The 21,552-nt window shown below is 35.9% G+C and overlaps 1 protein-coding gene and 3 long non-coding RNA genes across 8 annotated transcripts in view; 2 read left to right on the plus strand and 2 right to left on the minus strand.

Annotated features, from left to right (window-relative positions):
* Positions 1 to 21,552, plus strand: part of LOC135745955 (uncharacterized) — a 605,494-nt gene that overhangs the window by 117,484 nt on the left and 466,458 nt on the right. The gene's annotated exons all lie outside the window — the stretch shown is intronic.
* Positions 606 to 1,356, minus strand: LOC135745272 (uncharacterized). Its single transcript, XR_010531148.2, has 3 exons — positions 1,228 to 1,356; positions 1,044 to 1,144; positions 606 to 934 (listed from the first exon to the last, which is right to left on the minus strand). It is a non-coding gene; the product is annotated as an uncharacterized lncRNA (long non-coding RNA).
* On the minus strand, positions 5,118 to 9,145 carry LOC135718177 (uncharacterized). 4 transcript variants are annotated; one of them, XR_010520636.2, is made up of 9 exons: positions 9,118 to 9,145; positions 8,992 to 9,030; positions 8,829 to 8,912; positions 8,645 to 8,733; positions 7,619 to 7,680; positions 7,396 to 7,429; positions 7,148 to 7,261; positions 6,945 to 7,066; positions 5,118 to 5,559 (listed from the first exon to the last, which is right to left on the minus strand). It is a non-coding gene; the product is annotated as an uncharacterized lncRNA (long non-coding RNA). The 4 variants fall into 4 exon arrangements; XR_010520638.2 differs by having other exon boundaries at positions 8,829 to 8,881; positions 9,118 to 9,137; XR_010520634.2 differs by having other exon boundaries at positions 8,829 to 9,030; positions 9,118 to 9,139.
* LOC135718178 (uncharacterized) lies at positions 9,850 to 14,552 on the plus strand. Its single transcript, XR_010520639.2, has 3 exons — positions 9,850 to 9,887; positions 10,901 to 12,442; positions 14,171 to 14,552. It is a non-coding gene; the product is annotated as an uncharacterized lncRNA (long non-coding RNA).

Consider the following 21,552-nt stretch of genomic DNA (forward strand, 5'->3'; position numbering starts at 1 on the left):
TATTACTGTGCAAACTATATGGAAACACCAAATGTAACACATAGAAAGTATTCGTTGAAATGATTATAAAACGATTTCACTTGGTAATTTCTACATTATTTTACTATAGTAAACTTTATTATAAAAGACTGCTTACATACTATATTACTGTGCAAACTACATGGAAACACCAAATGTAGCACAAAGAAAGTATTAATTGAATGTTCTACATTATTTCACTATGGTAAACTTTATTATGAAAGACTGCTTACTTATAAGTGCTATGTTTTTACTTATTAGGTTTTAAGGAGAATGCAACAGGTTCCAGTGCCTCTTACCTGCGTGATTCATCATCCAGGTTTTGCACAAATTGTCTAAATCCCTACACACAGAACATTTATTGTACCGACTATAAGCCTTTGAGGTGCAGGACTAGAGTAAGTTTTATTACATTTTTAAACGAATAACACTTAAGTACCATTATAGTACCAAAGTACCCAAAAAAACAAAAGATGTAACTTTAAAGAAAATATAGTAATCAGTCAAAAGTTTTATTTATTTATTACTAATATATATTTAAATGTTAAACAATATACAAATAAACATACTTTAGTAACCATATTGTGCTCTTCTTTCAAAAATTGTTCAATTCATTTCTTACAGCTATCTATTCAGATAAATGGCATATCAAAGCTTTGTCTGCTGGTGCCATTTAAGACGACACTATAAGGTTATCATCCTGTCGTGTGTTGTTCTCCAGATATGCTTGGAGCTTCCTGATCAGATCGGTCACAATTTTGGCTTTTGACGACCCCTGCATGGAAGATGGCATGCAATCACGTCCTCCTTTGAAGGTCTCTCAAACTGTGATGCCAGGTCCATTGGAATCGGGGTTTCCTTCAGCTCATCTTCAAATACCTCAACAAACACAAGCCTGATCACATCATCCACATAACTGTACAAATATTGCAGTCAATAAAACTTTTGTTTGATCATTGATTTCCCTGCTTCATACATTAAGTTTTTAATTATGAATGTATTTGAAATAAAACATTACTGCTTACGGTATGTCACTTGTGTGTTTTGGGAACATAGCCTTGTACTTTCCCTCTCCTGCTTTTGTTACGGCTTGGTGACATTGTAATGGATGGCTGCAAGGTACAACCTGTAAAAATATAAACAAGCAATCAATTTATTGTAAAAGTAAATACTACTTTATTTAACACAGTTACTAAAATACTTAAATACCTGCACAGCATTCCAATAAATGAGAAAATCAATTTTTTTTGCTGCAAATCTGAAATCTCAGGCTACGGACGGCAAAGGCATCCACTGATGATGGTGATGGAAACATTGTGAAACGATGCTACTGCCTGGGTTCCTATTATTATGCAGAGAAAAAAAACTTTGTCATCATCAGTTATACATTTAAGACTGGTAGTGGTTTCACTAGCTAAATACATCATATGTGTTACACCTTTCTTTGCTCCTCATATGACAGTCTGACTCCTTGTACTGTGTGTAGTGATGTTGCATGTTTGCATACAGTGTAGAAGGATGTGTCCAGCTGCGAATCTAAGATATAGGCAAATAAAACAAACATGTATTCAGTCAAAAAGACATATTATAACAATAGAGTACAACAACTATAACTCGTTAGACTATTCATTAAAACGTTAATGTATTACATATTACATGGCCCAACATTAGCAACACACATTACGTGTTTACTTCGTTTCAAAATCTAAGAAAGCTTCAAGTAAATACAACAGTAAAATACATATAACTTTAAACAAATCATCTGTACTTAGAGTTTCTTGAGTTTGATCATGAGAACAAATTTTACCTGTAACAGTTTAGCTGGTAACTTAGCAAGTTTGTAAACATGTCTAAACCAACATCGATAAAAAAAAACGATAGTCTGCATAATTCAACATACACGTGTGTAAATATGGTACGTTGTTTATGAAATACAGTATTACAACACAAAACAATTAGCTTGCAAGCTTAGCTCTACACGCACATTATGTTAATCTCCGGTTACCGGTTACGTAACGTACAGTAAAAGGCAAATAATAAACGTGAATACTTACAGCCTGTGATCCAGAAGTGCACAGTAATCCAACTTTCAGGAGGAGAGGTCGCGCAAATCCAGCTTCGGTTCATGAGAAGCAGTTATTGTGAAAACTCCGTGAACAACTTCTAACTGGATATTTCCGGAACCGTATTAAACACTGATGATGTCCTCTGTGGAAGTCCATAAAGTGCTATTTTGCCCTCGCATCTAAAGAGACAGCGTCTACTCGAGAGATTTAATCGCTTAAATGATGAAACAAGAGTTTGCAAACAGAGTCAAAGCAGGGACTCACAACCTCCGCCATTTTAGCTCTCTTCTGACTCGGCGCTCCCAACCCCCGTCTTTGAGGGCGTACCCAAGCAAAGCAGAGAGGGCTGAACTATGATAATGTTGGTCTTATCTACGTCACTAATCCCAGGAAGTAAACTGTTGCCTACAATCCGAGTGTTTTTTGTAGTCCTCGAACGTTAGAGACGAGCACTCGTGTCATCGTTTTCTTTGAGGTATGTACTTTTTGAATATCGTTAGCATGTACTAATACACACTTACACACAAAAGGATGTTTAAAAACGTGTATCCCATAATAGGTGCTCTTTAACAATGACATGTCAATTTACTATGATACTGATAAGTGCTATCTGTTATATCAATTATATAAAGAAATCAGTAAAAATCCTGCTAAATTAGCGCAGAAAGTTTTCCTAGAGACCAGAGGTAGAATCATATAGCCTTCATTTATATCAATAATGAGTCAAGCTACTATGAATTAAATTAATCTGGCTTAGTTCATTTTATCTTAGTTTGTAGTCCTAGTCAAATCACATACAACATTACAGAAATATGACTGACAAATTATTTGTACTGAAAAAGAATATATGTGCACTTGAAAGTTTCTATTTATTTATTAAAATAAAGAAATAAGTGTAATTTTGTCACAACCGAAACGTCAACACATGTTTCGGTTGTGACTGTTTCGGTAGTGACAATTTAAGCTAACTTTGATCCTACTGCTAAGATGTTAATTAGTACATAGTTAGCCAGCACAGTTCTCTACATTGAAACATGAGTAAAACCTAAATGACCAGTAGAAAAAATGTAAAAAAATTAATTAATCATTGAAAATGTGTGATCGGTAGTGACATTCATAAATGTCACACACTGATTTACAAACTTTTGATCACATTTACTTCAAAACCATGGGACTGATCTAATCACCATGTCACCACAAGGGAGAGAGGCACAGACAAAGTTACTGGTTCAAAATGGAGGGGAGTGGCTTAAAGCAGTATTATATTATTGACCAAACTATGCAATGTTTCGGTAGTGACGTGAAAATCCGGGACAGTGTTTTTTTACATGATTATTCACGATTTTTACTGAAAATATCCAATAAATATATTTTTGGTTTTAATTAACAAAAGTATTCAAAATGATACTTCTTTAAAAAATAATAAAAAATTATTAAAAAATTATTTCATATTTTTTTCTATAGTGAAATTCAGACCTTGGGGTTTGGGACAACCACCTCTCAATTGAAAGCACCATATAAATGCAAAAATTTTCCTACATTAATGCTTTTTAAATTAGTTTTTTGGTTCCGGGACAGCAATTTGCAAGAATTCGGTAGAATGGCCCGTTTAGGCTATGTTGGTAAAACTACGCGCCAATTGAAAAAAGAATTAGTGAACACAAGAGCTCTATTAGAAGAAAAGACATTAACTATCCGGTTGCGGCACACTTTATGGCCATGACTCATGATGTCTATTCTCTAAGTTTTTGTGGGATAGAAAAAGTGACTATGCCACCGAGAGGCGGAGACATTGACATGCTCCTACAGAGACGTGAATTATTTTGGATTTTCACTTTACAAACATTATCGCCTCTTGGTTTAAATGATGAAGCCCTTTTCAATGGGATGGTATAATCTTGAGGAAAAAAATTGTGTTTTTAAAATTGTTGATGGAGTTTTGCATTATGCTTATTCTAATTCTTCATGCAGTATGTACAGTTTATGATGTTTTTCTCTTGTCATTATAGACGGTTTCTGATTTGTGTATGATATTGAGGTTGTTGATGTGATGGAAAAAATTGTAGACAAATTTGATTGGTCATTGAAGGTCCGATACTGTGATTAGTCGGTGACTATTGTCTGATGTGATTGGTCTATGAATTTTTAAATACTTTGTAATACCATTATCATGTTCATATGCCTGAAGAAGATCTTATGATCGAAACGTCGCAATAAATTATTTTAATATTTTGCAAGTCATTAGTGTGCGGGATATCTCTTGTGTATATATGTTTGGTGGACTATTATTGTCTCTTTATCCAACGCACCTAACCGGAACCTACTACAGGTGTGCGACATTGGTCTTTCAGTACTTAATATACTAAAAATTCATCTTTAGTACTTCTTAAGATGTTCTTAAGATCATCTAAGTGTACTTCACCGTGCTATTTTGAGATACCGTGAATATGAACTAAAATGTACTTTTAACATACTCAGTATTAAAAAAATGTATTCAGTTAACACTTGTATTAAACTTGAACTCAACTTTCATACAAAGATGGGTTCAAGTTTACTACAAGTGGTATCTAAATACATTTTTTTCATACATTTTTAGCACATTTTAGTTCATATTAATGGTGTCTCAAAATAGCACAGTCAATGACACTTAGATGATCTTAAGAACATCGTAAGAAGTACTAAAGATTAATTTTTAGTATATTAAGTACAAAAATAGTGTGCGAAAATAAGGCCCTTTAAGTACACTATGGAAGTGTACTACTTTTTCACCTAGTTATAAAAAATCTGATAAAAAAGACACTCATGCTTTACATACATTCCGTTAAGTGCAGTTTGCACACTTCTGGGAGATCTGTTGTATCTTCAACACCAGGTATACAAGCTAAATGCTCCCATCTAGAGCAGGAATTGCACTGCACCTAACAAAAAAGGGGGCATGAAATTAAGCAAAACATTCTAACAATACGTAAAGTACAAAATTTTCAGTCACATTTATGAAAATCACATATTGACAGAATTTACCATAATCCCAGCTAACAAAAAAAGGTCCCCTGGACGTCCCCTAAATGTCCTCTGCGAACGTCCCCTGGACGTTATCGTGTAGGGTCCCCTGTTACGTCGAGCGGACGTCCGCGAAGACGTCCTCCGGACTTTCACAAGGACGTTTGCAGGACGGTCAGCGGACTTTCGGGACTTTTAGGGGACGTTCGCCTAAAGTCCTCAGCACATCGTTTTATTTCATTACAACCAATGAAATCAGACACGCTAAACATTGTTTACCACAAAGTTCTTTTATTTTAATTGAACAGGTGTAATTTTCCTGTGCTCCGTGTTTGCGTGTGCGTGCGCGAGCGAGCTCCCGTGCGCGTGCCTGATCTCCCGTACGCTTCAGTCAAACGCGCTTCAGCTCCGTGTGTGTGCGTGTCTCTGGCTGTCTGCTGGACTCCCATGTCAAATATTTCCGTTGTCTTCTAACCTAAAACAACGAAATGAACACATTTAAAAGATAAGTAGTTATTATTTATTGGGGTGGTTTCCCAGACAAGGATTAGCTTAAACCAGGACTATGCCTCAGTTTAATTATGAAATATAACTAGTTTTAACAAACATGCCTTACTAAAAACATTACTTGTGTGCATTATGATGTTAAACAAAGGGCACTGATGTATTTAAGATTTCCCTGTCTGGGAAACCGGCCCGATATGTTTAAAATGTCTTGCAAAATATCTGTAGCAAACATTTAAAAGATAAGGGAGACAGAATTCTGTGCTAAAACTAGAAAGCATGCACAACTCACTTTTACCTAGTATTTCATGCTTATGGCATTATTGTTGCTGTTACAGTTCACTCAAAGTAAAGGTGGGTAAATGTGGACATACAGTACTGTGCAAAAGTCCCTCTAAAACAATCCTGCTACACCAGCCTGACCAGCGGAAACCATACTGGGAGAATTCATATTCATATTGATTTGCATTTACACATAAAATGGGTAACAAACATTACTGTGCAAAAGTCTAAGGCCACCATCATTAGCTTTGTTGTTTTAGCAAAGTTTTAATGTCCATCCATATTTATTTTTCACTCTTTTTTTAAGATACAAACAGAAAATACAGGAAAAATTTACACACAATTAAAAACAAAACAATTTTCAGAAGTAAATGTCTTTTTCAGGCATCAGTCAGTATTTAGTGTGACCTCTCTTGGCAAGAAACACATCTTCAGGACTTCATTCTCCTCAAAAAAGCCTTAAGTCATTTGATGATTAGAATTAGAATTTCATTTTATTTAGGTTTAAGAGATCCTGCAGTTGCCTGCTATTGCTCAAGTTTAAGGGGAGTTTACCCTAAATACTTGACACCTCAGCTTATACTTTATACTGTTTTTAATACCACATACACATTTCCTGTATTTGCTGGTTGTATTCTAATAAAGACACTGAGAAATAATTATATATGATCACTACACAATTGCAAAAACAACTAATCTAATGGTAGCATGCTTCTACCCTGACCAGCTACAAAATGAACATACACATCTCAGAGAGAGCATAGGTCACACAGAGTATAAAAATAGTTTACTATGACATAAAATAATGTAAGTTGTCTTATACATTGATCTTTGATATTATTGTAGGTTTTTGTGTTATAGGCATCTAGAAGTATACTATGTAGAGTATATGATACTATATGTATCCAAAGCATCAAACATTATTTTTGTTTTAAAAATAGACTATTAATTGCTATTAATGTTTATGTGCTATTAACATTTACAATGTACATTCTTATTTACAACATTACAATTTACATACAATATATATATACAAAAATAATTTTGAGATGTTTGGGATTCACACAGACTCACTATAATTCATTGTTAGTTGCAAGTGTGAAACTGAGCTGCTGAAATTCGCCCTGTGTAGCTGAAGCATCCTCCTATTTCCCATCTCCCAAACTGCCTCCCCTTTGAAGAAACAGATAACGAATCTACAAACAAAAACAATCCGTAATAAACATGGGTAAAACGTCAGCAGTGACTAGTAATGTTGCATGTGTTATGGCACATACCATCTTTTGAAAGTCAGCTTGGTTTGCTCATTGTCTGCTGCATTTTTCCAACCACTGCTGTGGTGTTGTCCTGTATTTGGTCTACTTTCAGAATGATTCTCCACTCCAGGATTTCTTCCAAGAATGAGTTTTGAAACATTAATAACATTACTAACTACACCAGTAAACTAAATGAACAATAAGTCTGTGTGGAAGAAAATGCCTATCAATATCAATAATTTAAGATAAAAAATAACAAAATACTGTACCTTGATTCATTATTGGAAGAAATTGACTGATGTGCTGCATTTGTGATAAAAAACAATTAATTAGATTTAAAAATTAATGATGTAAGTATTGTAGTAACTGTTGTAAAATGTTGAATGCTCTATCATTTGTAAGTCACTTAAGGCATATGCTAAATTAATAAATATAAATCAAGTAATCATCATTATACTACAAATACTGTACATGGCATTAAAATGTACTCACAATAAGGTGCCTCAGGCAACATCAAAACATCTTTTTGCTTTTTCTTACTGGTTGCTCCTCATCTATAAAAGAATGATAATATGAAAGTAAATCATAGTGTCCTTATAGTTTCACCTGGCTTCTCAGCTGAAAAACTACTAATTGCTGTTAATAATGATTCATTTTCTTCACTTTCAAACTGGAAATCTTATCCTCAGGTCTAGAAACAACAAGACAAAAAAGTAGTATTTGATATTATTAAGAAACTTACACAATGATTCCCACTGTTTAAAATCATGTAACAATGAATGCAGTGACAATGATATCACCTTCAATAATGATTTCACTTTCAGATAATTTACTGTCCCATTTAAAGAAAATAATAGACGACATGCATTTGTTTTGATCATTACAACTCTTGGTCAATATACATTACTGTGCAAAAGTCTTGGGACACTATCACCAGCTTTGTTGTTTTAGCAAAGTTTTAATGTCCATCCATATTTATTTTTCACTCTTTTTATTAAGATACCAACTGTAAATACAGGAAAAATGTACACAAAATTAAAAACAAATCCATTTTCAGAACTAAATGTCTTCTTCAGACATCAGTCAGTATTTAGTGTGACCTCTCTTGGCACTAAACACATCTTGAGCTTTTTTGAGGAGACTGAAGTCCTGAAGTCATTCGATTAGAATTAGAAATTAGGATTTAATTTCATTTAGGTTTAACAGATCCTGCAGTTGCCTGCTATTGCTCAAGTGGAAGGAGAGTTTACCCTAAACACTTGACACCTCAGCTTATACGTTTACCGGTATATTGTTTTTAATACTACATACACATTTCCTGTATTTTCTGGTTGTATTCTAATAAAGAGACTGAGAAATAATTATATATGATCACTATACAATTGCAAAAATAACAAATCTAATGGTAGCATGGTGGCCTAAGACATTTGCACAGTACCTCACATAAACATTGTATATTTGGATTGCCAGTATTTGTTAAGGTTAAAAAGAAGTTTGGTATTACTTTGCATACTTTACCTGTGTGAGAAAATGGGCTACTCTGACTGCTTGTATTGTCCACAGCTGTTTGTCCAGAATGGCACATTATTTATTTTGGTCTCAATACCCTTCAGATGGAAACAAGCATGTTTGATTATTTTTTATATGTAGCTGACCTTCATGTTTATCATTTGTATTTTATAAAACATTAACCAAATCTTACCACATTCTTTCACTCTAACCACAAGGATGGTGCTACCTCAGCCTTATTTTGTTCTGTAAAATGGAGCAAAACAGCACAGGAAACCTGTAAGTAAAGTCCATATAAATCTGTAAGTTCAGCTTGCAGTACACAAAGGCAATGTACACAGTTAGCCATCTCAAACCTTAGGCTGAAATTGTTTTCCAGTGTTTTTCCCTTTTTCCTGGAAACATGTACGTTGTTTAATCTTAGTTTTTCTCAAACCAGTATCAATATTACAGAATAAGATAAGCTGATCTGCTGAACTTACCTTTTTGGAGGACATGTTTAGATGTTTAAGGCTGAGAAAACAAAATAAAGAAAGTTAATATATATACACACACATCAAAATATATTAAATGTTAAAATGTTACCCAGATGTACCCCCAACCCTCCCAGAGCTTTTATGTATTATTATAAGAGATTTGATTCAATTTAAGATTTTTATTTAATAGGCTTTATGCCCAGCTGCACTACTTCCTGAACTTCAGCCAGCCCATTGTTTCCTGTCTGCCATTATTGGACAAACTGATAAATCCAGGTCTGTCTGATTATTGTTGTTGTGACTACTGAGGTCAGGCACACCTGGATTAATCAGTTTGACCAATAATGGCAGACAGGAAACAAGGAGCTGGCTGAAGTTCAGGAAGTAGTGCAGCTGGGTATAAAGCCTATTGCTACCATTAAAAAGGTTTAACCATATACCACCAAATAAAGGTTTAAAAATAAAGTCTAAACAATATATTTATAGGCTACATACATTCAGGCTGGTCCATTATGCTACACATTTTAAAAATAATTGAACCACATCTACAAACTTATTTTGGTGATTTAGCCCACAAGTTACTTAAACTGGCATGCCCATTGTTTTTACAATGAATTAAATGGCTTTTTTTACTGCGTTTGCCACAGTATTCAATCCTACACGTTATTTTACTACAGTACAGTAGGCGGCGGTATACTGTAGTGTGCAGTTCGTGTCCGCATCGTCATTCGCGCCAGTATTGCTGGAAGACTGCAGGAACTGAACCCCCTGGAAAGGTAAGGTAGGAGTTTTAATTTAAACCTTAAAATGTGGGTTATCATCACGACAGTTACTTTTTGCTTTGCCATTATTGAAGAATCAATTCGGCAGAATCTTGCGCACGCTCAACTTGTTCTCAAACGGAAGGCTACATCCTCCGGAGGTCGAATATGCAGGCTGCATACGTCATCAAGCCTGGTTTATTTCAGTTAAATAAACATTACATTCGCAAGTCATAAGCATATTACAACAATTTACGATTAACTGAGAATAATAGTTAACTTTATAATTGTTAATATTCTTAAATATGACAGTCTTGATGACGTAAAAGGTATACAGCCTAAGTTACAAATGCTACTTCCAGTGGTTAGCCTTCGGATTGAGGCGCAGTTACTTATATTAATACTACTTTAAAACCATATACATTTACTCTAACACTTAAACAAAGTAAGCGAGTAACTTAAATATGGCTACAAACCTTGAATGAGTTATCAAACTGCGCTCTTGAACCAATATAAATACTGTATATGGTAACGATGATAACGAAATCTTACTCTGTAACGAAAACTTGACGAAATTACTTACTTATCTAACAATTAACTACAAAATAAACGGGATGTGTATAAAAAATGACGAAATTTAAAGGAGCTTTTGCTTATTCCCTTCACCGAGACCGTTGTGTCAGTTGAAGTTTGACGTGTGATGCCTCGTGCCAGATAATTCAAAATGTTCTCGCACGCAGTCAGGAGGCTTATTTGACTTCATGCGGCGCCGCAAGACTGACAGCCGGATGACGTCAGAGTACCGCGAGAAAGATTCAAGAAATCAAATTTCGTCTCGCTCTCGCGATACTTTGACGTCATCTGGCTATCATCTTTCCTTTTACAACACAAGTTGTTTCTATCTATTAGACACAACAATGGAATTAATAATATCAGTGATTTTTTTGTTTGTCTTAATCTTAATTGCTGTGTGTTGTACAACTTGACAATTCATAAAAGTATAACAAGTATTTGTTTGTTTTTTGTAGATGAGTTCCTTATTAAAGAAAGGCTTGATGCTGTTTACTCCACACTCTTAGGCTGACTTTGTATTATTTGTCTGTGAAGACAGTTCACAGTTTCTGAATCCCATCAAGAATGAAGACCTGGAGGCCACCATATTGAGATGCGAGTCAAAATATATACTTTTATAACCATATATGACATTTCAATGTAGTGACATTTAAGTTTTCCTGGCTAAAATAATTGAATTTGGTAATATTTGTTAATAAGATTATTAATGAGTTATATTTGTATAATTAACTTGTATAGCAAGTTATATAGTTATATTTGTTGGAACAAATAAGGATATTGTTAATAACAAGCTAAGATCTTGAGTTTTTTGGCTATGGTTTTAAAGGATGTTTAAGAAGGGGAAAGAAAGAATAGGTAGTTTAATTTCATTTACATGCATAGTTCAGGGGGAAATTGTTCATAGGAAGCATTCAAACACAACCTAACATCTGATGCTTTTTACTGTCTCATGCTTTTCTGTGTTCCAGGGTCCGATGTCATGATATGGCGCTTTTCCAATGTAGGGTACAACTTGGCTCGGCACGATGCAGCTCAGCTCGCTTTCGTTGCTTTTCCAGTACAGTTTAGTGTCGCTTCAGAGTGGGTGAGATTATAGGCAGGGGTGCACATAACTGGTGCGTATGCTCAAATAGAAACAATTCTAGTGTACCAACGTTGCTGGAATTTTGTTACATAGTTAGCTAATTTACTTTGACATAAGAGATTTCTTCGTGCATCAGTGGTAAGATAATTAATGTGTGTTGTTAGCAGTGATCCGCATCTCAATGCTTCAGACAGCTTGCTAGTACAAGTATACATTTATATGAGTTAGGCTAGTAGTTATTTATAAAGATTAGATAAGTAAAAAACAATAACCAGGGTTATTTTATGTACATCATTGTCTACCATGTTTAAACAAAAGCGATATGGCGAAGAGAGTAGTCAGGAGAAAAGTGATGATGTCAGCATGTAGGATGTCTGTGCTATGAATAGTGTGAGTACCAAGTAACATCTCCAGGTACTTCTTTGAGAACCAGGACAAAAAAAGTTATGTGCACCCCTGATTATAGCCTTATTGTTAAAGTTGCGTCCTCTCTACTGCCGTAACATCATCGTAAATGTGATACAAACACACACACACACAACATGGAGCAACAGAGCATATTAATGGAATGCAGCCACAAAATCAAAATTGACAGCCACAAGTAGATTTTCCACTACCTCTCTCACATGACAGGTTCTATACAAACACCCGTGTCATCAGTACCTGTACTCCGCTGACAGAACATTTACGCCTATACTTTTGGTGCGTTTTGAATGCGGAGCCATGCGCAAAGTTACAAAACTGCCATCCAGACATGGGCGCGGTGGTGTGCTCTGCATTTTTGTAACTTTGCACATGGCTTCGCATCCGAAACCCATTACCCCTTCCCCAAAAGTGAGCTGTGCTGAACTGGGTCATACTATGCAATGGAAAAGCGCCAAAAGTGTCCTACTTCCTGGCTTGAATGATTTAGGTAAGCAAATTTATCTGATACACCAAAACCTAAAACGTTTTAATTCTTTCTTGCAGTGTTAACACGGCATTTTGATCTTGATATTTATTCACATTTAATGAGATATGGAGATTTTTATCTTTTACAGATGAAGACATACATTTAAGTGAGCCGTTTTTATGTCCATACACTGCGGGCCAGCATACATGAAAGTCACCATCATGTTTCTACAGTAGCCCTAAATGGACAAACTGTTCTACAGAGCGTGTTTCGTCCATACGTTGTCTCAAGGGCTCAATATAGCAAACATACATGTAGACCGCTGATAGGCAGTATCCACGCATGTAACCACAGAAGCAGCTTGGTCAGTTTAACTCACAAATGAAGAAACAGCAGATTGTTGCGTATGTTTTGAGAAGACCAGCAGCAGTGGCGGCCGGTGACTTCTTTTTTTGAGGGCGCTCGATGCAAAGTTCATCACAACATGTATGTAGCTTGTCATGTGTGTGGTTCCTTTTTTCAAAATATGTGTTCTGCGCTATGGGAGATCCTGTAAGTGCCTGCTGCAGATGCGTCTAAAGGGTTTATGATAAAAGAGACGCTCGCTTTTGCCAGATACTCGCATAATCCCATGTGTAATCAGAGTTTAGTGTTAAGGGAGTGTCTTGTGTGTATTTTGTGAACGTGAGCGTCTCTTTTATCATAAACGGTTTTGACGCATGTGCAGCAGGCACTTATTTTGACAAAATATGTGATGCACATAGGATCTCTCGACATGCAGGACACATATTTTGGAAAAGGGGACCACACACATGATACTCCGAACACTTATTTTGAATTAGCGCCCCTCGAATGAGGAGTCACGAGCGCCACTGACCAGCAGTGATCGAAGTAAATAAACAGCGACTCGTTGCAGCAGTTTGAGTTAAGTCATTCCTCAACTTGGCCTATTTTTGTTCTCACCGTCGCAAATGGAAATGGCTATGACGCAGTTTTTTACCTGATGGGAGGGGTTCTAGTGAACCAATAACAGCGCTTGTGGTCCACGTAGAACTGACACGCTGTTAAAAATCAGGCTACGCTCAGGCTATGGATAACCTACGGTGTAGACCTTACGCACAACTAGTGACAATGACATTTTTGTCCTGTGGCAGCTACCATAGAATCACATTGCGCTTCGAAATTTAGGTTGATTGCTATTCGCAATTTCACTGCTAGATGCCACAACAAAATATAATACACCTGTAACAGATATAACTTTGAAATATGGTTTACCAAATGCTGAAATTAACATGAACTAAGATTAATAAATATTGTAGAAGTATTGTTTATTGTTAGTTCATGGTGGCAAATGCTAACAAATACAAGCTTATTGTAAAGTGTTATTTTTGCAATTTAATACTAAACTTAAAAATGTGTAATTTCAGAGGGGTTGAAGGTTACAATGTTTTGAGCTCATTTGTTGACAGTAAACAATATAATAATATTGGGCTTGTTTTTGAAGCTGCGGTTGCTTTTTTGTCTCACGAGAGCTGGCAACACTAAAGACATTTTAGTAAGAAACTGTATAGAAAAAAGAAAAATAATAGAAAAAAAGGAAAATTATGAAATTACAAAGTACACCTTATTTTGCAGTCTAATCAACAGTTTCTGACAGTTTAAATGATGGGTGTAGAATTTGAGATATAGTTCAAGTTTATATGAGGATGTATGTCTTACCTGTATCTTTTTTCAATTGTTCTTTTCCAGAATTTTCAGCGTTGGACTTGTGTTCCGCGTGTTTGGCCTCTTTAACACTTGCTGTTTGAAAGTCATTGCTTGCAACAGATTGAGTGAATGTCATTCTGCATTTCTGTTTGCATTGCTTTGCTTGCATTTGAATCCTTTGCAATAATAAAAGTTTTACATTTGAGCTGTAGTTGTAGATTCAAGTTTGTTTTTCCTTGATATAATGTATTTGTATAGATTTTTGCTGTGTGACAATTATATATCATGCAGTGCTTCATATATGAGAAAGACAACGCTTGAACCACACAACACCGTATCATATTAATCAGAATAAACAAGTACTTGCACTTCATTTATATTTAATTGGGTGATGTGTAACTTCACAATGGTGGATTCTTTAACTATTACATGAATATGTCCATTGTGATTTCGATTTATTGACAATAGTTATGTCTTAGGAATAGTATGGAAAATCATTAACTAAAAAAGACATGGTGCCAGATCTTTTTATTCACGTTAAATGTAAAATTATTGTAAAATTGTAAGTTGCTTTAATGGGATCTATGTAATAAAATCAGTAAAGGGTTGATATAAAGGCCATGTTTTAGCATACTAGTTTAAAAATTAAGAAAAAAATAATAATAATTATAAAATAATATTAGATACTATAAACTACGATTTTCATTAGTAAAGTAATAGCAAAAACAGCATTTTTACTTTGATGTCTGCATGAAAGGGTAACCCTGCCTTATGGTTAAATGTGTAGTATGGGTTTATATTAAAACTGAGTGGTTTCACGTCCCCGGAAGGTCCGCCTGTGAACGTTGTCTAGCGGACCATATGCTAACGTCCTCGGAAGGTCCGCCAGCGAACGTTATTTAGCGGACCATATGCGGACGTCCCCGGAAGGTCCGCCAGCGAACGTTATTTAGCGGATCATATGCGGACGTCCCCGGAAGGTCCGCCAGCGAACGTTACAATGCGGACCTTATGCGGACCTAAGAGGACGTTCGCAACGTCCGGAGGACGTCCCCTGTTTGCTGGGATGAGGATTAGGGATGCCGGTACCAAAAATCTAGTAGTCGGTACCAATACCGCAAAAAAAGTATGCGGTACTCGGTACCTAAGTCGGTACCACAGTGTGTAAAAAAAACAATTATACTTAAATATTTTTTTTTAATTAAAACATTATAGAAAACTTTTAAGAGCTTCTGTTTAGGTTGTCTGTGTTAATGTTTGTTGACTTTTCTCCTGACTCTCTTGGTGTACATCCTCCTCTGGCTGATACTGTTAAAAAGAGAGAGAATAAGAAATAAATTTTATTTATTTAACATACTGTCTGACAATGACTAATAAATCAGCTAAAGCTACAGGTGCTAAGGTGCACTTATAAACACACGCAAGTGCACATACTCTGAATGCAAGCATTAGTTTAATATCACTCACATTCTTGCAGGATGAAAATAGTTATTAAAAACCCTTAACATTTTAATACTTCATCCAGTGACATTAGGCTACATTTTGCTGACAGGAAGACTAAATGGCGATGCATGGTCGCCCATTTATAGATAGTTTATGTTAGAAGCACAGCGTCATTAAAGCTAGGGAAGGTAATGTTTGAGAGCTAGCAAAATTAGAAAACGGCACCTCTTCTAAGCTACACCCCCTCTCGTTAGCACTCCGTCCAAAGCTACGCCCCCACAAACATGAACGCGCATCCACAGTCGGAGTCAGCTGCAGGTCACAGGAAAACCGAGTATTTCAACACATTATAGGCATCAACCAAACGACTTCATGTCTCATTCACCTGTAACTGAACTGATTTACACCGACAGAGAATCTAATGTTAGCATTGGGCTAATACTAGCTACAAAAATAGCTACGTTGCCTAACGTAACATTTATCATGGAAATAACAAATCCCCCCGAAGCAAAACAAATTATTACCTGTTCAGCAGAAAGACCGCAACCTCGGCATCGCTTTTCAGGCCCTTCAGCTCCCTCAGTTGTCTCCACCGTTCAAATGCTCCACCGATGTTTACGCGAGTTTGTCCTCTGGCTTTATCCTGTACCTGTTTAGTTGCAGCCTTTTCTGCCTCAGATTTTCTTTTTCTAGGTTTTTTATTAGGGCGAGCAGTTACCAGCAAAGCTGGCAGTGGTAGTTTTGGCTGCTTTTTATCTTCCATTGTGCCGGTGCCGCAAACTCCTGCTTACTCGGTGTAGTGTTCAGGGTGACGATGACGTGATTAGTGCACGCAGGGCAGCGCGCGCAGTGGGGCTGGGCCACGAGACATGAAGTCATCTGATTGGTTCTTTACACACGCACCGAATGGCAGTGATTGGTCGGAGTTTTTACTGTCCTGCAGCTACTACAGAGGTCTGATTGTTTTCATTCCGTTTTCTGAACACATATTGTATTGACTACTCTCAGGATAGAAGGACCATTTCACCCAGTATAATAAAAAATGTATCTGAACAGGATTACCTACACTAGCTTTAACAAATAACTGACTTACACAAAACATTAACATCTAGCATAAAGTTAGCTGGTTACACGGCATTAATGCCAGCTGCCTCAAACAAACATAATATAGGGTCTGGGTTTCAGTATAAAATTTAAGTTTTACAGTTTGTATATAATGTTAATGTGAATTAAAACTTACCTCGAATTCTTTAAAGAGATCGGGGTGTCTGTCTTTCAAGAGCTTTGCCAAATTCTATGTTTGATAGCAACAAACTACTTTAGAGAGATTCCCGTGTGCTCGTCTGAGGCGTTCTTCCTCTACTTTAACTCTTGTGGAGCGTCAAATACACACGCGCGTATATACTGCCCCCATCAGTCCCGGAAGAGTATTGCAGCCTCGGTACCTCCAGTACCCAGAGGTGTCAAGTAACGAAGTACAAATACTTCGTTACCTTACTTAAGTAGCTATTTTGGGTATCTATACTTTACTGGAGTAATAATTTTTCAGACGACTTTTTACTTCTACTCCTTACATTTTCACGCAATTATCTGTACTTTCTACTCCTTACATTTTAAAAATCGCCTCGTTACTTCTATTATTTCGGCTTGTTTGCTTTTTTTCATTCCGGCTTGTCATCGTTAAAAAAACCTATCTTGATAAATTGCATCATCCAGATAAATGCGATTGTGGTTGGATGAGAAGTATAAACATACACCATTCCGACACCCTATTGGTTTGTACGCAATCCCCGCCCCCCAGCTGACTGCAGATGATCAAAAGTTTGTTCGATGCTGCTGCACAGAGAAACATAAAAGAACCGCGAGAGCGATTAGAAAGCATGCGGAGCAGTTTGCTCTCGCGATGCTTTGATATCATCCGCCATCCGTTTGTACAGTAACAGAACGCGGCATTCTGTCTTCAAATGGAAAAGTACGAAATAAAACTCGCGCATCACTTTCAGGTCAGTTCACATTCACAAGCCTGTGTAAATATATAGCTGGCTGCTGACACCAACTCATCTGTGTGATTTAAATAGTGTAACAATACCAATTTATATCATATAACTTCAGTTGTTCAACTTAAATGACATTGTGCTGCGTTGCGTTTTGAAGCATGGCAAAGATATCTATGCTAAAGACATCTGTTGTTTTGTATATGCTTATAACTACCCTAAATTTTATTTGATTGATTTAACACTCAAGCATTCAGCTAAGTAGGTTTTGTTAATGCAAACACATAACCATACATACCAACTTTTGCTTTTGTTAATAGACATCAGCTGTTTCCTTAAACCTGACTTTTTGAATTTACTTACAAGAAAGACATTTAGTAATTCTCCTTAATTGCTTGGATTTATACTGACTAAAGTAAAGTATACTAAAGTCCATTAGCTACACAAGTACAGATACAGGAATATAGGCTATAATATATAATTGCATATTTGTATAATTGTAGTTTGTGTTGCTGTGAAAATAAAATTTTTTAATGAAAACAATAATAGCATATTTCTATTCTCACACATACTATAGTTGTGTGAGATTTTGTTGTTTTTTAACTAAAGAGGGCACCACTGTAGAAGTTTTGCCAGCAGCGGCCCTGCTCTGAAGTTTGACTTTTTGCACCATTACAATATTTATAGGCAACTAGTCATCGTATCTTCCTCTCTATGGAACACATGTTAATGCTCAGTAGTACACATATGTGGTTCTTTAATGCAGTGGTTATCAAACCTTTTTTTTTCGCGCCTCCCTTGTGTACAGTGGATTCCTTCACGACCCCCCAAAGAAAATGTATGACATAAACATTCTAAAACTTACAATTTGAATTAAACAAAACATATTAAATTATACAATGTATTGCTTTTGTTTAGTAGCCTTATTTTTTGAGGTTTAATTACACAGAATTTATAATAAAGTAATGTATTTCATAAAATATTATAAAACTGGGGCCCCTGGCACCATCTCACGACCCCCAGTTTGAGAACCACTGCTTTAATGTATTTGTTTGCATTGTATTGAAATGCGTTCATTTTTAATGGGCATGTACCGTATGTGGTTGAAACAGATAGTCTAGTGCAGGGGTAGGCAACATGGAGTGCCGATGTCCTGCAGTGTTTAGCTCCAGGTCTAAACAAGCAGACCTGAACAAACTAATAAAGGTTTATAAAGTCACCTGAAACTACAGGTAGCCAAGGTTTTATAAGGGTTGGAGCTAAAATCTGCAGGACATCGGCACTCCAGGACTGATGTTGCCTACCCCTGGCCCTAGTGCATCCCAAATTGTTTAACATTAACATTTTTAATATAACACTATAGTTATTATGGCCTTTAGAAACATGTTTTAGAGGAGATAGGGTAGTGCACAAAAGGCTTTTTTCCGTAATGAAATTTTTTCCTTACATTACTTTTACTTTTATACTTTAAGTAGTTTTGAAACCAGTACTTTTTCACTTTTACTTGAGTAAAAAGCTTGAGTTGATACTTCAACTTCTACAAAAGTCTTTTTAAACCCTAGTATCTATACTTCTACTTGAGTAATGAATATGAATACTTTTGACACCACTGCCAGTACCAGAGAAAGCAGGTACCGCCATGTTTAAAAAAATTTTTGGTATCGACTTGGTACCGAAGTATCGGTTCTCGTGACATTCCTAATGAGAATGTCATTTTGCATGTTGCAGGCTGTGCAGTAGACATCCACATCACCTTGTTGAATGATAATAAAATGAAGTTTAGTCATGGTACTATTAAGTAAGGAATAATTGACGACGGGCCATTGAATTATAAGAAAATAATAATGCACATCCAAGTTAACTGTGTGGTTATCAGAAATTAATGCATACCCACGGAACATTTCTTGGCCAATCAGAATACAACATTCAACAGACCCGTGGTATAATCAATAGTATTCTAACTGCTTAAAAGAAAAGATTTACTGGAATTCTAGTCAACGTAAATTTTCTTCTAAAAAACATGGCAAAATTTGTATATATTTAGTCTTTAAATTAATGTTTATAATTTTCCACACAATATTCATCAGTTTGTCGGCGCCAATAGCCCAGTGGTTAGTGCGCCGACATATAGCACCAATGTGCTCACGGCGACCCGAGTTCGATTCCCGTCTCTGAGGTCCTTTGCCGATCCCGCTCCCCAATCTCCACCCAACACTTTCCTGTCTACACTCCACTGTACTGTCTAAATAAAGGCCAAAAAAGTTAAAAAAAAAAAAAAAAAAACAATTGCAATATTCATCAGTTTTGTTTGTTTAAAATACTTCATCTGATAACCAGTTATTTCCCTGGAGAGATTTAAAGGAAGATCCGAAGAGCTTGAATGGACCAACCACTGCTTCAACCTGCTTGTCATCCTTCTTCCTCCAGATCTGTAAAACTGTTTAAAAAACCTGCTGAAAATGTGTCATAGACTGACATATTGTAAAATGTGTTAACCCTCTGGGGTCTAAGGGGTTTTTAGGGCCCTTGGGAAGTTTTGACATTGTTGGACTTTAAGGCGTCCATTGCATGTTCATAATTTAGAGGAAAGGCACAAGATACGAATATCTAAGTTCAAATATTTATTGATCAGATATGAAAAAGTTTAACAGCGCGCTGGATCTTCTCATGACCACATCTGGTAAGCGAAGACACCCAGCCTCTTTTTTGACAATTATTTATATATTATGTGACGTCGATCTTTCTTCAGAAAATCTCCACCCACAAAGGCTGCTCTTCCTCGTGAATCTGACTCCCTTACCACAACCAATTTCAGCCTGTAGGCAAAGATGGACACACATAGACAAAGAAAAACAAACTGTTCTCCTCTCATCCCTGGGAGCCCTGCAGTTCCTCTCTAGTACTCCTCCACTCCACATAGCATGTTATAATGCTTTCTTAAAAACAAATCATTAATAAAACATTCATTTATAAAAAACATAAGCTGTAAGATGAAAGTGATTATTATGTAAAACATATTTCAATGTCATGACATCATTTCATTATTCGTAAAATTGGTTATATGAATAAGGCACACATTAACTTCTTTAGATAGATAAACACATATTAAATCTTTTACTGCAATACTACTTCTAAGCAAACACTTTTTCAAATCATTATTAAAAACCATCTGTTAGGAAAGAAAACACACACACACACACACACACACACACACACACACACACACACACAGGAGATTCTGTTTCTTCAAGGTTGAGCTGCCCTGCCCCCATTAAGTTATTCTGTATGCAACCTTCATTTCATTGGTTACTACAAATTTATCAAAGACAACATCTTATATTTATTACATCAATTATTCAATGATTAATACTGATTAAGTAAGAAATACATGGCATATTTTATCCTGTGAATATTAAAGCATTGGTTCATAACATGGTTCCCTGTTTGCTTTTCTCCCTCAGGCCTCTCTCTTATCTTAACAATTTCCAGACGTATACATTCCTCAGCATATGCTGTTTCTCCCCCAACCGAAACCACAGCCAACTTTCTTGTACTCAGCACAGAAAGCATAATAGTACATATGAATTATAACATGACATACTGATTAATAAAACAACATAAAAATCCCACAACATGCACTGACATTTTTGCTTTTTTCAGTTGCTTAAAAACATATTAATGGCAAAAGTCTCATAACACTGTGTTCATCACAAACTGGGCTACAATATCATATAATCAACATGTGTGTACATGTTTGTATTTTTGAGAGAAAAATGTTTATGCGTGGTTTTTGAAAAAGCAAAATTTTTAAGTCACTGATATAAGTCCACAAAACTCATTCTAAACATGTTTTCCCAAGACTTTTCAAAACAGGATCTAGTAGTCTAGAGTTTTTTCTTCAAAATGATGTGAAAATCATTCTGCCTACTCATTCACATAAAGCAAGATATTGATTTACAATTTCTAAGACACTTTTGCTTGGGAAAG

Source organism: Paramisgurnus dabryanus, chromosome 10, assembly GCF_030506205.2.
Source record: "Paramisgurnus dabryanus chromosome 10, PD_genome_1.1, whole genome shotgun sequence".
Taxonomy (NCBI): Eukaryota; Metazoa; Chordata; class Actinopteri; order Cypriniformes; family Cobitidae; genus Paramisgurnus; species Paramisgurnus dabryanus.